This window comes from Rattus norvegicus, chromosome 16, assembly GCF_036323735.1.
Source record: "Rattus norvegicus strain BN/NHsdMcwi chromosome 16, GRCr8, whole genome shotgun sequence".
NCBI classification, from domain to species: Eukaryota; Metazoa; Chordata; class Mammalia; order Rodentia; family Muridae; genus Rattus; species Rattus norvegicus.
The window spans coordinates 60,511,460-60,527,032 of NC_086034.1; the positions used below are offsets into that span (position 1 = coordinate 60,511,460).

The 15,573-nt window shown below is 35.4% G+C and overlaps 1 protein-coding gene and 1 long non-coding RNA gene across 5 annotated transcripts in view; one reads left to right on the plus strand and one right to left on the minus strand.

Moving 5' to 3' along the window:
* Nucleotides 1-1,950, minus strand: part of LOC108353112 (uncharacterized) — a 65,655-nt gene extending 63,705 nt beyond the window's left edge. The window contains exon 1 of one of the 3 annotated variants that reach the window (XR_010058726.1): nt 1,763-1,950. This is a non-coding gene — a long non-coding RNA (uncharacterized LOC108353112). The remainder of the gene's footprint in view (nt 1-1,762) is intronic. The other 2 variants (XR_005495056.2, XR_005495055.2) reach the window with 2 other exon arrangements.
* Sgcz (sarcoglycan zeta) overlaps nt 1-15,573 on the plus strand; it is a 1,080,539-nt gene that overhangs the window by 147,742 nt on the left and 917,224 nt on the right. The gene's annotated exons all lie outside the window — the stretch shown is intronic.

Consider the following 15,573-nt stretch of genomic DNA (forward strand, 5'->3'; position numbering starts at 1 on the left):
CTATTAACTTTAATTTTGAGTTATTTATTACTAAAGAACAGTTCATAAAAATACCTATCTGTATATTACTAAACTTGCTTATTTTCCTATAAATAAATGTCTTTAGCATGGTAATGAGAAACCTAGGATAAGCTATTGAAACTTGAGTAGCCTCCCAGGCTTCTGCTGCATCCATGAAGAAAATCTCTCTCCTCTATCAGCCATCACTGGCCAACAGCTCCTCAGATAAGAGTAGAATTCATGAGTACCTCTTCATGCATGTTGTGTGTTGTCTTTCATGATATCTTGCTGGTATTGTGCTTATAACCACAGCTGTTCTGACTTCATGTGTGCAACTATGCTGTCAGGTCTTCCAAATACTGTTTTGCTACAGACATCTAATACTTCCGGCTCTCGCAATCTTCTTCCCCTACTCTATGATGATCTTTCTTCCTTTGCTGGGAGGACTATGCGGTATCTGTTCCATTTAGAGTGAAGCATTCCATAGTCATAAATTCTCTGCATGTTACTAATTGTGGTGGTCCACATTAATAAGCATCGACTGCAAAAGAAGCTTCTCTAATAAGGATTCAAAGATGCAGTAATTTTTCAGGTATCAAAATTTGAACTTTGAAGTACAGTTGCTTACTGTACCTATTTAACAGAATTGAGCTATTAGGTTCTCCCTTATGCCCTATGGCATAACAATCAATGGGGCTATCTTCCTGTGGATCACTCTTAAATCCAATCAGAAAGTGGTTGGTTATTCTCATAAGATTTGTGTCCCTTGTACACTGCTGGGCAAAACTTGCCTGGACATGTAGCTCACAGGTTCAGAGCTGAGAAAGACTGTTCATTACTTTACCTTCCAAAAAGATTAATTAGAACTTTCTGTTATTATGACTGCTAAAAGTGGAGAGGAAACCTTCAGAGTTGGATTTCCACATGGTCCATGACGACGATATATGATATCTTCAGCAGTAGGGCCTTAGCACTATGTTCTAAAGGGTACACAGAGCATGTACATAGTGCTAACATCAAGTAGATACAGTAAAAAAAAATAAGAAACATGAAAAATTGAGAGATAAAATTGGTTAGAGGATAAGGAAGAACTTGGAGGAGTTGGGATAGAGGATTGATTTGAACAAAACATCTTATTGCATGAATATTTTTCACAAACAATAAAAATCCGTGTTTATACCAATCACCCTCCAAAAGATGTGCTGTTTTATACTACCCAGGAGTAGCATTTCTGTATTATCAGCTTTGTGTCAGTTACCAACATTAATATATTATAGATGTTATCTATCTGTGTATGATGCCTTTCATCTTTTCTTAATAAAATGTTATGATGGCCATTATATAATTGATCACACTCTCTGATGGTTAAAAACATTGTGTATTATTACAGAATTTTTCTCATATCATAACAATAGCAGTCAGTTTTCCTTGAAACAGTAAAAGAAACCCAGGTTAACTACCACACTGATTTTGAGTGCTTTCTTGGCTGCCCAATGAAAATGTATACTAAGGGAATAACTCTATACCTCCTGTTTTTTGAACAAAGCCATATTTGGTTTATAAGAGTTCCGAGTGTATGTTTATTTTCTCCAATTTTCCTTCCATTTGTATCTTTAAGTCCGTGCTCTCATATCCTATGACATAGCTTAATTTTTAAATATTTGAGTAACCAGAATTCTCCATAACTTCTTGTATACTGTGCTCTGTGACCAAAGCTTGGTTTTAAAACCACTGTCTAATCCAACTCATACTTCAGATCTACCTGTCTATCTCCACCTCAATTAGACGACTCCCTAGGAGTAATGCCTTCCTGTTTGGAGGCCCAGGAACAGAGTCGGTACCTTGTAGCCACACTGAGAAACTGATCACATCTCTCACTTGACTGTGAGCTCTTAGAACTCATTCTGACGTCTCCCCTTGGAACAATGCAGTTTTTAAGAATAGGCAGCCAATAGCTATTCGAGGAAGCAAAATGAGATGCGTAGGTGTAATTATAAGTATAATGACAAACTTAGTTTTGAATTTCAGGTAGTTCAGAATGCTGAGAAATAGGAAAGCGACTACAGTAAAAGTTTCAGCGGAAGCGGAAACATTGGCGTTCTTGCTGCCTAACAATGAGGCTCACGGTGATAGGAAAAGAGAATAGATTCTCTCCTGTCTCAGACTCATGATCCCGATACTTGTTAGATTTCCTTTGAAAGATGCTTTCGCGTTCATGGGGGTGAGAGTGGTGAAATCTATATCCGTGAAAATAGCATGGTGGAAAAGAGGATTTCTAAGGTCACTTGAGTTCTGAGACAGGTGACTCTTTCAAATCATTGTACAATTAAAGAAAGATTTTTTTTTCCAGTCTAGCTTAGTTGTACATTCACTGGGCTCCCATAACCCTTATGATGTAACTATTCAAGTTCCTCACCCTAACTATGTGGATTCCTTGTCTATGTCTGTCTTCCATAAAAGACCATCCTGACAATGTCGTCAGAGCAGTTGACAGAGAACAACTGAGTACATGAAAGGAAATAGGATGAAAATGCTTTGATTTTATTTTTTTTTCATTTCAGCATCAATGCCCGCATTTTTTTAGTTTGAGGTTTAGCACTATGAGTACAGATGAGAACAAAAGGTGTGCCTTTTGTAGCAGCCTTCCACATGGAAAAAATATATGCCAATACATTGTTTTAAATTGTGACTTTTTAAGACGAAAAAAAAAAAACCTGCTGGCAAGCTCAGTAGGCTCAGTAAGAAGTATTTGCCATGCGACTATGATTGTAGTAGCAATTCTGGAATTTTTGTTTCTTTTGTAAATTATCTTTTATTGGATTTTTTATTTATTTACATTTCAAATGTTATCCCCTTTCGCGGTTTCCCTTCCATACGCCCCCAACCCATCTTCCCTCCCCCTTCTTCTATGAGGGTGTTCCCCTACCCATCCACCCGCCCCTTCCTGCCTCCCTGCCCTGACATTCCCCTGCACTGGGGGGGGAGGGGTAGGGGCCATTTTCATGTGAGTATTTAAAAACTATTAAGAACTAAGAACTCTGTGTTGTGCGGTATGTGTGAGTGTGTGATTGTATGTGTGTAATATGGAGAGGTGTTTGAAGCAGTACCATATATGATTTTGTAATATGTGAATCATGTGATAAAAATAAGATAATATGTGGAAATAAATGATGTCAGACTTCATAAAAGTAGATGTTTTTTCTGAGAAGAGACTTCATTTACTAGTGCAGACCAGCCTGAAACTCGTTATATAGCCAAGGACTTCCTCAAACACACAATACTCCTTATTCATTCCTTCTCAGTGTTGCAAATGCAGGGGTGAGCCACCATGCATGGGATAATTATCTTAAGCAGAAATAAATATTTCTGCTTTAAAAATTATAGACATTTATATGTAACCCACTAAACATACTTAATGTTAGAAAAGTCATTACTGACCATATATGTTAAAATATTTAGCTATTTAATTCTATACAGAGGTTATATTTCTTTAGATATTGATTGACCAAAATCCCTAACAAACTGAGAAATGCAGATATATTACTTGTGAAAGAGATATATGCAAGACATGTTTTTTTTCTATAGACAGAAATACTACTGATTACCTACTATAATACTCCTTAGTGATACGATATTGGGCTCAGTGTCAAATTTTTATTGATAAGAATTTCAGTGAGGCCATAGATTGTAAAACTTGGAGCTATAGAATGAAAATAAGATATTCTGAAAATCCAAAGATGCACTTTTATTCCTTTAAAAAGAGAGTTAAAATAGAAAAGTAATGCATTTAGTGTATAAAGATTATTTCTAAATAGAGGTAGGAAATAATTGAATATCCTGTTAAGTCACTTTAAATTTATAAAACATAAAAAGGTCCAAAATAGAGTAGGGGAAATATCATAAAATCAATTATAAGAATCATAAAAGGCTAAGTAAAATGTAAATGAACCTGAAAATAATAATCCAAATATAAAACATAGTTTTTGAGAATATTGGCTTGATAAATATATCCCACGCTTTTTGTGGGACAGACCCAGGGCCCTAAGCATATGTAACAGATAGGCAGCTCAGTTTTGATGTAGATAACTAGCATCAAGAGGAGGGTTTATCTCTAACTCTGTTGCCTACCTTTGGATCTCTTTCCCCTGGTTGGGATGCCTTGCTTAGCTGCCTTAGAAGAAGATGTACCCAGTTCTACAGCAATTTGATATGCAGAGGCAGGTTGATATCCAGAGGAGGACTCCCCTTCTCTGAGGAGAAAGGAAGCATTGGAGAGGGGATCGGGAGAGAGTGGGAGACTGGAAGGAGAATATGTGTGTAAGCTGCAATTAGGATGTAAAGTTAATTAATTAATTAATTAATTAATAAAAATATAGCCCATCAAGCCTGAAATTATAAATCAAATAGAGTTGACAAATATGAAAATATGCCATGAAATCTGGATGATCTAGGAAAGCCGTGTTTCAATGAGAGAATTGAAAAAGGAGAAGGGGACAAAATTACTAAAACTGATTATACAAATGTGTAAACTCTCTGTCAAACAAAAATTTAAAATGAAAAATAATTTCCATGTTAGTTTCTCATAACAAATTTCATTAAATTAGAGAATGGAGTCTAAAAATAATCCAGGAGTTTCAGAAGAATTAAAAAAGAAAAAGCAAAAAAAATAAAAAATAAAAAATATAATTATAGAGCTTCATCTAGAAGCTTCATCTGTAATAAAGGTACAGGAATAATGTTCTAACAATAACTGAATTATTGTAAAAGTAAATGTGTGTAAAAAAATAGAGTCATTCAAAATTATATTACTGCTTCTCATAAGAAGTTCCAACCATGGAGTGGGTGTTATAAAGTGTTAGATGAATAGACAGACATTTTGGTTTCCAAGGCTTGTTCAAGGAATTAGATAAATATTACTGTAATTATAGTATCATGTGACAAGTAATGACACTAAAATGTATAAAAGTATGCATAGGTTTTTAACTTAATCTGACATACCAGGGAAAGAAAATCTTTGCATAGAATGGAAGGTTATAAAGTTTGTCTTGAAAAGAAATCCCAAAAATAGTGACGAAGGTCACGGGTGTATTAGAACAGCTGGTGAAACCAAACTAGAATACAGTACAAAGCTAGTCACAAGCAAAGAAAGATCATCGGTCATTGGGGAAGCTCCATCTGGTTGGGTGTATGCGGGTGCCTGTATTATGTGTACTACTGCAGAATCTGGTTCATCTGATGATAATAAAAACTGTGCACTGGGGACCTAACAGCCAAGAGATGATTTAAATTCTGACCTGATAGGATGATATAACAGATGTATCTTACTTTCACAGGTGTTCTGTAGAATGATTCTTAAGATAACCAGGCTACATGTGAAGAGGTGAGAAACATTTGGAAAGTGACAGAAAAATAAATAGAGGTGATATTAACTGCAACTGTTAATTTGTATCAACACAGTCATAAAATTGGCCACGAAATAATGAGTAGGATAAATTTCTGTATGCATGGGTTGGGAAAGGAAAAATTAAAATGACCAGTTTTGGGAATTGATAACAGAAAAATGGTGCTACCATACACGGAGGCCTAAGGTGGTAAATGATGAATTATGATTCGTGTATTTCTGCACTTTTGCTTTAAAATTACTATCAATTTTAAGAAGGATTTTAAGAAGGATTCAAATGTCTGGGTTTTGGTCTTTAAGTAAAATGCTATTATAATCAGAGCCACAGATGAGGTCAGATAAGAACATTTTTGATAGAATAAATTTTAGAATTAGAAACCATTGGGAGAAGATGCATGAGGCAAATTTAAGCATATATCCTAAAATACAGCAAATTTCAGTCCTAGTTTAAGGCCTGTGTTATAATATGAAGACCAAATAAAAATCATAATAGTGACAATAAAGTAACTTTAAAATAAATGGCATGTTGTACGGAATTAAATCAAGGCAAAACTCAACTGAGATGAAACTCAAAATGTGAATCATTTAAAATATTTATTTGATAAACATTTCAAGAAGCTAGTAGTATTCATGACCTCACAAAAATACTCTTTGAAGTATCTTTGATATATAACAGTTATAATCAGTTACATATCCTGGTCCACTAGTCTTTATAAAGTATCTAACAAAAATTTAAATCTTTCAAAACATGATGTCCAAAGTCATTTCAGAGTAATGAATGTGCCAGAGATATGACAGAAGTTAATTTGCATTGAAAGACCATGGATTCTTAAAGTGGATTCTTAAGAGACTGCTGATGGCCAAAACCAGATAAATAGTGCTACCTTTCATTGTAATAAAACTTAAATTATTACCAAGTCATTGATCAATAGAGTTTTTCTGAATTGTTTTGAAGCAATATTGTGGCTTTCTTGTTAATGTAACACTTTTTCCTTAGAAGAAATGATTATGTGTGTAACCTTTGTTTAAATGCTCTGCAAAATTATTCTACCAGAAGTGGGACAATATAAGCAATCAAAGAAGCAAACACATTCCCGAGTGTTGGATGCATTGGATATTGTGTGCTCTCGCTCTCATCGGCATATCACGGTTTAGATTGTTTCTACAGCATGGTAATTTTCCTAGCCCCTTATTTTAATCCCAAAGGCTCTACAGAAAATAAATTTGAATTCAGTAAATCAGTAGGAAGCCATCCATTGGACAATCATATGTCATGAGTATTGTACCACAAAAAAAACGTTTACTTTTGATTTCTTCCCGACAAAGCATTTTTAAAGTAAATCTAAGACATCTATATGATGCAGAAAAGTGATTCAATACATTTAAACTATCTTTAAAATATGTTGAAAATAATTTTTTGAAACAATTGACATTTTTGTTAGCTTGCTCATTACTAAATACCACTACGCAGTATTTCATGAGCTTTTGTCTGTTTATTAAATATTCATAGAAAAGCTGAGGCTGAGTCCTTTAATACATTGTACTAGTGCACATATTTGCCAACTTAAACTAGCATAAGAGGTTTATTAAATATGAGATGAACATTTAAAATATTATTTTGAAATAATCCTATGTGATTCAAAATGAAGCATTCACTTTTATGCTTTTTAATTTATTCTAACAATATTCTCTCTCCAGATGTTTCTCTTCAAATCATGTGGAAACACTAAGTTAACAATTATATTACTAAATTGTAATATGGCATGAGTATGTCTAGTAACCAACCACTCTACTATTTTATTTGAGGACAAATTCATAGGTTGGAATTTTTGCACAGTACAATATAGAGTTAACATGTGCACACATATACACAAACATATATATATATATATATATATATATACGTACACATACAAATACTGATATATTAAGCTATTACTCTATGTAAAAATATTACCTGCTCAAAGTTTTATTGTGTATAATTTTGTAACAAAATTTGATCGTCTTTTATAGTTGTCAGCTATGCTTCTTTTTCTCTTTCTGTAAATTTCTTACTAATGATGAGATCTTCATATTTTAAAACTGGTACATCTATAACTCGGCTGCCCAAATAGGTTCAGAGGCAATAGTGGAGGAGGGACAGAAATATTGCAGGAGTGAAGGAAGCAGGAAGTTTGACATGATATTTGTCTTCTAGAAATGTGAGAGGAACAATAACCATGGATTCCTGAAGAAGAATTGAACAGAGTACAAATAGACATGCTACAGTAGAGGGGGAGAATTGCGAAGGGCCTCAACTCCAGACAAGAATCCGCAATCTACCAATTAATGCTGAGAGAATTAGAAGCAAAATACTCCTCCCAGGGGGAATGTCCTCAAAATTGCTTGTCTATTACCAAGATATCATGTCTGAAATCATTTGCATTTAAGTAAACAGAGGCCATGAATTTGATTGACAACAAATGAGTGCATTGGAAAGCTTGGAAAGAAAATAGAGGAGAAAAATGTTATTACATTTATACATCTATTACAACCCAAAATGTTACAACTGAAGTTAAGTTGGTTATTATTAAGTATGATCTGATTCACATAATATGGCTTCTCCTCAGATTGTGTAGATATTTTGTTTTCATAAATCAGATCCTTTTGCCTTGGGTAAGTAATATATACAAACACACACACATACATACACACACACACACACACATACACACAATACAGAGCTATTTTAACTGCATCATAGGCTCTCTCAATTTGAGATATTTTAATTTTATAAATTCAGTAGTGTTATACCTATTTTTATGTTGCTGTGATAAACACCATAGAGAAAACAACTTGAAGATGAGAATGGTTTACCATCAAGGGTAGTCAAGCAGAAACTCAAGGTAGGAACATGCGCCCAAGAATGGAAACAAACACAAATCATGGAAAATTTCTACTTACTGTCCTGCTCTCCTGGCATATTCCCATTTCTTAAAAAAAAACAAACAAAAAAACCCAAAAAAAACAAGGCACACCAGCATAAGAATGGAAATGCTCATAGGTACATGGTCCTCCAACATCAGTTTTCAAGTAAGAAAATGACCCACATATGTCCTCATAGTCCAAACTTATGGAAGTATTTTCTCAACTGAGATTTTCTCCTCACAGATATGTCTAGGTCTTTGTTAAATAGACAAAAATTAACCATCACAACCAGCATACTGTGGTTATGCTGAAAATGGGGTGGTGGGCATCTTTTTAGAGAAACAGAAACTGAAATTTTGCTTGACTCAATAATAATTGTTATAAGCATTTAATGTTAGCTTTAAAATGTGTGTACAAATGATTGTGTGTGTGTGTGTGTGTGTGTGTGTGTGTGTGTGTGTGTGTGTAGTCCAGTGGTTGGTACTTAGCTTTTTCCTCAATCTCTCTCTTCTACACCATAGTTTAGTTTGGTTGAGTGTTTTGTACATTATAACATATTCATCCATCTTTCACAAACATTCCCTACTTCCCTATCTGTCTAACTGTGGTTTTGTTGTTTTGCTTTTATTTTTGTTTGTTTTTTCGGTTTTATTTTTGTTTATTTGTCCACTATTTTGTCACAATGTTCTTGAAATTGTAGTCTCCCCTGTAGCATGGGGAAGTTACCAGTGACTATACCTTAGAGAACTATGTTTCTTCCTCTCCCATCAGGTAACACTTGCCCATAGTTCCATGGCTAGATATGGAACTGGGTGTCCAACATGCCTATTCATTTTAGGATTTAGTTTGGCTTGGGTTTGTCCATTCTGTAACAACTTCCTCATATATAAAGCTTGCTTGTTTTGTTGTAAAACCTTTGTGTTCTTGTTGTTACTGCTGATTTGTATTTTAAAATCTTTCTAACCCCTGTTCTCCAATAACCCTTGAGCATGTTCAGGAGTATGTGTAATATACGTCTTTCATTTAAGCCTGATCATTCTACAGTCTTTTACTCTCTGTGTCTTCTCCAGTTCGGTATAATATTAGTCAATCATCTACTGCATAAAAATAGTTTCCTGAAGAAGGTTGGAAAATACACCGATCTAAGGGTATAACAATAAGCCATTAGGAGTCAGTTTCATACAATGTCAATTTACCAAATAAGAGCAGTGGATTCTACCTGGGCTCATGAAATCTCTACTCATGAATTCTTGGCTGAATAATAGTGCCAGAATGAGATTTCTTCTTAAGGACTTAAATATAACCAAAGAGTGATTGGTTACTACTCAGATGTTTATAGCACTTTTGCCTACTGGGAATCACTTGTCAGGCCAATCATTATTATAGAGCACAAAGTTCACAGATGAGTATAATCGATGACTATATTTATCTTCTGACAGTATGTATAGCACCTTTCCACACTATGAAAAGCAATGAAGCAGATTCCTGGTCGGTAGCAGTTTTACTCCCCATGTTCTCTGACACAAGCGTATAGAGTCTTCAGCAATAGGTTCTTAACTCTGAGGTTCCAGAGGGCAACCAATGGCACTGGAGATCGTTCTTTGGTCTATGAGACCCCTCTAGCTAACTCCTCCTAATGAAGTACACCATTTCTCTCACTGGTGTTTTTGAGAACCGGTTTTTCTCTGACTCTAGACTTTACTGATTTACTCTCAGAATAAGCCCAGACCCAGGCTTTTGTATGCCAGCTACTGTGCCTGACTTTTGTACAGATGCTGGAGAGCTGAAATCAGTTCTTCTTGCTGAATGGGGGCAGGGAGGCACTTTAAGACATGTCCTTCACTTCGTCATATGATGCTAGCAGTCTAGAAATGGCTGTATTTCAGTTATTTATTTAACAAACAAATCACGTCATTTGCACCACTACTTGAGTAAGGATGCTCATATGCATTTCACTAGTGCTATGATTATAAATAACAAAACATTTTACCAAATGTGGACTCTTAATGTATTTCCAAAGATGTTTTGGTTCTTGCAATATGGAAACTATGTGAATGTACAAAGTCTTCACCAGGACAGTCAGTTAGGTTTTAGTGAAGAGATTTAGTTTTAGAGCTTTAAAGTTTTCAATTACCCAGTTGATGTACCTCATCATGGTTCTCATTATAGTACCATGGAGTATCTAATCGTACTCTGAAAATGTTTATTTTAGTTCTTACTGTGACTTAGGAAAGATTTTTCTTAGTCTAATTTTACCTAGTTTAAATGCCAGGTAAAACAACAGCAAAGGCAATACAGCTCTCTGCAGAGGAGTAAAAAGAACTATGCTCTCTTTAAAATATGAAATACAAGGGCAAAAATTACAAACCTGATTTTTGTCTCCAAAGAAGACAATATCTCTTGACATAGGATTGCTTATTTTAAACATATGCTCACAAAGATCCTAGAAAAGAGCTCACAAAAGTGTGATTCCTTAGCATACCTTGTAAAGAGTCTTCTCTGGGAATCCTCAGAGCTAAGCTATTGTTTTCTCCAATTTTGTTGTTCTATTCTACTCTCACCTGATTTGATGGTAAAAGACAAAGGTCTTCAAAGTAAGAATCCACTGGAAAAAAAACTGATAACAAAGGCAGAATTGCTAGGCCTACACAGAGGGAGGGCCTTTATCTTAATTACTTACAATACACTAGCTTGTTTACAAGCTAGTTATTTAATAATTTATGTCTATTGTCATGGTCATATATGTTGAGAATTAAGCTACATAAATACAACTCTAAAATATTATTAAGCATCAACTCAGGTCATCTGCTCCGACACAAGTAACATTCAATACATAGAGTTTTGCTGTTACTCACACAAGTTATCATTTTGTTAAGTTAAAGTTATCATTCTAATTCCTTAAGAAAAGTTACACAGACAGAAAATGTAGAGTAACACGTTTAGTCATTTTGATCTTACTAATAGTACTTCTAGAATTTCAAAAGATTGGTATTTTGATGAAGTGTTTGACTAAAGGTGAAAATATATGAAACAAAGTGCTACTTTCATGAAACGATTGGCTCAAAATTTGTGACAATACTTTTATAAAATATCTATATGATGCACAATTCACTTTTCAAATTGCAGTTAGCTTTTAAAATAATTTTTGTATGAAAATTAAAAGCTATAGTAAATAAAGCATTTTGTGTATAAAAAGCATACCCTATTTCCACCAATATTGCAGATTTTCAAAAGTAACCAATTGACCTAATGCTCTTCTTTAGTGAACATTATTTGTCATTAGATTCTCTCAAAGGAAGATGATGGATATAAGAAATGCAGTCTCACAACAGTGATGTTGACACGATGCTCTAGAACCCTCAAGGATTTGTTCAGAATAAGCATAAGGAAATGGCTGGGTGGGCATGCTCCAAGGACGCAGGCAGTGAATTAATTTATAGATGATAATTTTGATCTGAGAGTTCTTATTTGAGTTTGGGAAGTCCATTAAGATGTTAATAAATGTCAAGTATGGAGCTAATTCAAATGTTTTTAACATGCGTGGTGGAATTTATCATTGTATGCAAAATATGGGCTGGGTCCTTCCCAGGCAGAACAGTAGAAGGCAGTACAGGAAGTTTAACTGGATGGTAGTGATGAAATAAAGCCAGACAGAAGATGGAGAGACAGGTAGATGTGAAAGGAAGATGGGGAGATAGAAGGGGAAGGAAAATCAACCAAACGAAACCCTGTAATTGCCACAATGACACCTAATTCCTTGTATGCTAATTACAAATAAGAACGTAGTTCAGCTCTTCTTAATTTCCCTTTTTACCTTCATGTGTGGCACGCACCCAACTTGGCCCCCTTTGGCGTATCAGTAAAGAATATGAAAAAGACATACAGGGCCAACTTGAAATCTAACTGCATAATGTGTATTTTCACTTCTTTCTATAACAGAAATTCAAAATTACATTTACAGCAAATATTAGTTTGATTTATGTTCATCCAGGTATCATTAGCATGTAAAAATTATCATCTTAATGACTGGTACACAATTCTCACTAAAATGTGACAGTAGCATTTACTTGGAGTTACTAAGTAATCTATAGGACTGACTTTTTGTTCCCTGTGTTTTGCCCATGTCTATAGCCCCAGTGACTCCTTGATCTGTATCTGTTCATATATTTACCAGGTCAAACTTGTGTTGATGCACCACTGTCTACACTTGTACTCTTATGGACAGAGCATCTCCACCGCCTAGAACTGTGCCTGCCGTAGATTAAGCACTGGGATGTTCAAATAGATATATTCCTATATAAATTAACAGTATGAGAAGAACTAAACTCGTATTTTAGGCCTGGGAAGACATTTGTAATCATGTAGACTCTGGCTAGCTCTGAGTAAGAACAGTGGTGGCCAGACAGCACAGCTAATTATTGGGAGAGTTGGGCCTAAGTACTGAGCTTATAACTAATTCACATCACTGTAGCAAGTTCTATCTTTTATAATAAAAGAATCCTACTTTGGACCTTCAGTTTTCCAAATCCATTATCCCTTCAACATTTCTAATTTGCTACAAATGCTCCATAAATTTGTTTACTTAAGTGATAAATAATATATAATGAACATTAAGAAATTGGATGACCTGGGAATATTTGGATCAGTTTAACTTGACCTGTTACAGAGGCTCTTTGCATATCTCTCTTATTTCATATGTCTAACTATCATTTATTGCAGTTGTAGAGAAAATATTTATGGGCTTCAAGACAGTATTATTTTTAAAGTCATGATGCCCAGTGGGAGAGGCAAGTCATTTGTCTTTGAAGATTATTGAAATTATTAGATGCCTTAAACAAAACAAAAATCATTTCGATCCTTCCTATTTATTCTTGCTTAAGATAAGCTATGATAATTCTTTAAGGAGGCAAGCTGGCTTCCTGTGGGGTGAAGTCACCTTTTGAACATCTGCACTTCCCATATGCTCTTACCCGGAAAGTGCTGTGCTCTAGCCTAGTGCCGATCAGCCCACACAGAGCTAATCAAGGCACATGATGCCAAACCATGTACATTCAATTAAGGCCCTGCAGCACACACTCCCATCATGGCTGTGGGCTGTGTGACCTTGCATCTGTAGAGCCTTGTACACCCAATCTGGCAGAGGGAAGTGCATGGCAGTATTCCACTATTTACATATTTGTCCTTCACCTCCAGCTTGTTTGTCAGAAGCCTGTCAGTATGCTGAACTGTAGCTTGCAAAGCTGAGCTGGGTCTGGGATGACTAACAGGCATTGTTCTCTGCTAACCCTGCCACAAGTGTGTTGCTTCTTAAAAATAAATTGCATATAGTGTGAATCACGAGGAAGGTGCATTTAATGAAGTGGAGCCATGTGAATGTTGACATTTTAGCTCATGATTAGCTGGCATGGACACCAAATTTTGCAAAATTTCTGTTGGCCAACTCTAAATATGACAGGATAATCTATTAAGCAGGGAAGAGAAATGTTCAGATAAAGATAGAATTGTAAAATAGGAAATGTGGGCACACTGTATCTGGTTTTAAATATTCTCATTTTTATTTTGGTTTTGTCACACAAAAACAAAGAAGGCAGAAAACGGATTTGCTGCCTGCATGTATTCATTTATTCATTAACGGATACCTTCCCTGGCTTTTGTTCAATTGTTTTGTTCTGCTTTGCTTTGCTTGAATTTGTTGTTCACCTTGTCATGGGTTTAGCATTGGGTTAAGATGAAAGTTCTTATTATCAGGTTATAAAATTATAATGCAGTATGTATAAAAGGATATGACGTTATTCTTACTCATTAAAATTCATAGTACAACAGAAAAAAATAGCGTATTTCTTCTTTGTTCTGTTCACAAGGGTCTATGTGAAGAAACAGAAGGGTGGGAAGTGATTGTGTCCACAGGTAAAAGTTCCATAAGGATACTTAGAGTTAAGAGTCTAGAAGCAAATAATTCTTATGATTGGTATTATAAGAATAACACAACTTGATCTGAGCTCAGTTTAAGGACCTGTAAGGGCTATTCTAGAGAAAAAGAAGACATCTTAGGCTAATCCCTTCAGAGAGGATTTGACTTGCTTAGGGGAAAATATCTGCTTATGTGCATTTTTAAAAATAATAAAATGGGTTTATAAATAAACAGCGGAAGGCCATACCAAACACTGCATGTTTTTATCAAGCTTTAGCATATAGTTATTTTATTCCAATCAAACATTTAGGTATTAGAAAACTAAAGGATAGCAGAGGTTGGTTGAACAGGACAAGTTGAAGGAAACAAAGTTTTTAGATGTATGAAGTTGTCAAGGCTTAAAAACTATGACCAAAGCCTCAGCCTGGGTTTGTGGGTAGAAACGTAACCAAGGACAGTGATCTGTTCTTTTTCCAGGATCTATTGAGCAACATAAGCTTGTGACTGAGCCCCAATAGCTTAGTAAGCTCAGTTTCTCAAGGCCTCCATCATACTCTTTTTTGGTTGGAAATGGCAGTCTGCAGACTTTCACAAGTGAGGAGGCCACATGATTTTAGGTGCTTCAGTCATAGAAGTTTTCAGCCTGGGCCCATTCAGTTCCCAAACAAATGAGCCACTCTCTGGACATGATTCATGTTCCATGTAGAGCAGTAGTGCTGCTATTCATGATGTCACATCCCCACCCTCAATCTCCAGGTTCCTCCTGACATTCCTACAGAGTCATGCATTATGCGTTGCTGACTGTAGGACTTGCGAATTTTTGATACAACCAGAGTCATACTTGGCCACTATCTTTAAAGAGAGCAAGTTAGCAGTACCACCACCAGCAACGACAATACCAGTCATCATTCACATTGGAGAATTTACATGAATCCAGCAATACACTGGGTCCCTGTCTTACCAGGACTAACCTATGCATTATCTGACTCACCAATGTTGTAGAGAGGATGCGCATTCAGTAGCAAACCTGGTTTAAATTTTGCTCCATTCTTTGACTGTTGACAGAAATAGAAGATATTCCTTTATGGTACTTGGCAACAGCAACAAGTTGCTCTGCTCAACAAATACCTCAAGTCAACAACCAATACGTTGCACCATGCTGAGAACGTGCAACAGTTACAAGGTTAACTACATTCGATGCATAGTACATTTAATCCATAATCATGTGAAAAGGCTTAAAACTATCTTCATCCAAGGAGCATCTCTGTAGATTATTCAGATATCTATTTTCTGGATGTGGAAACAGATTATGTAGGAATTCCAGGACCTTATTCAAGTTTATATAGAAGACCAT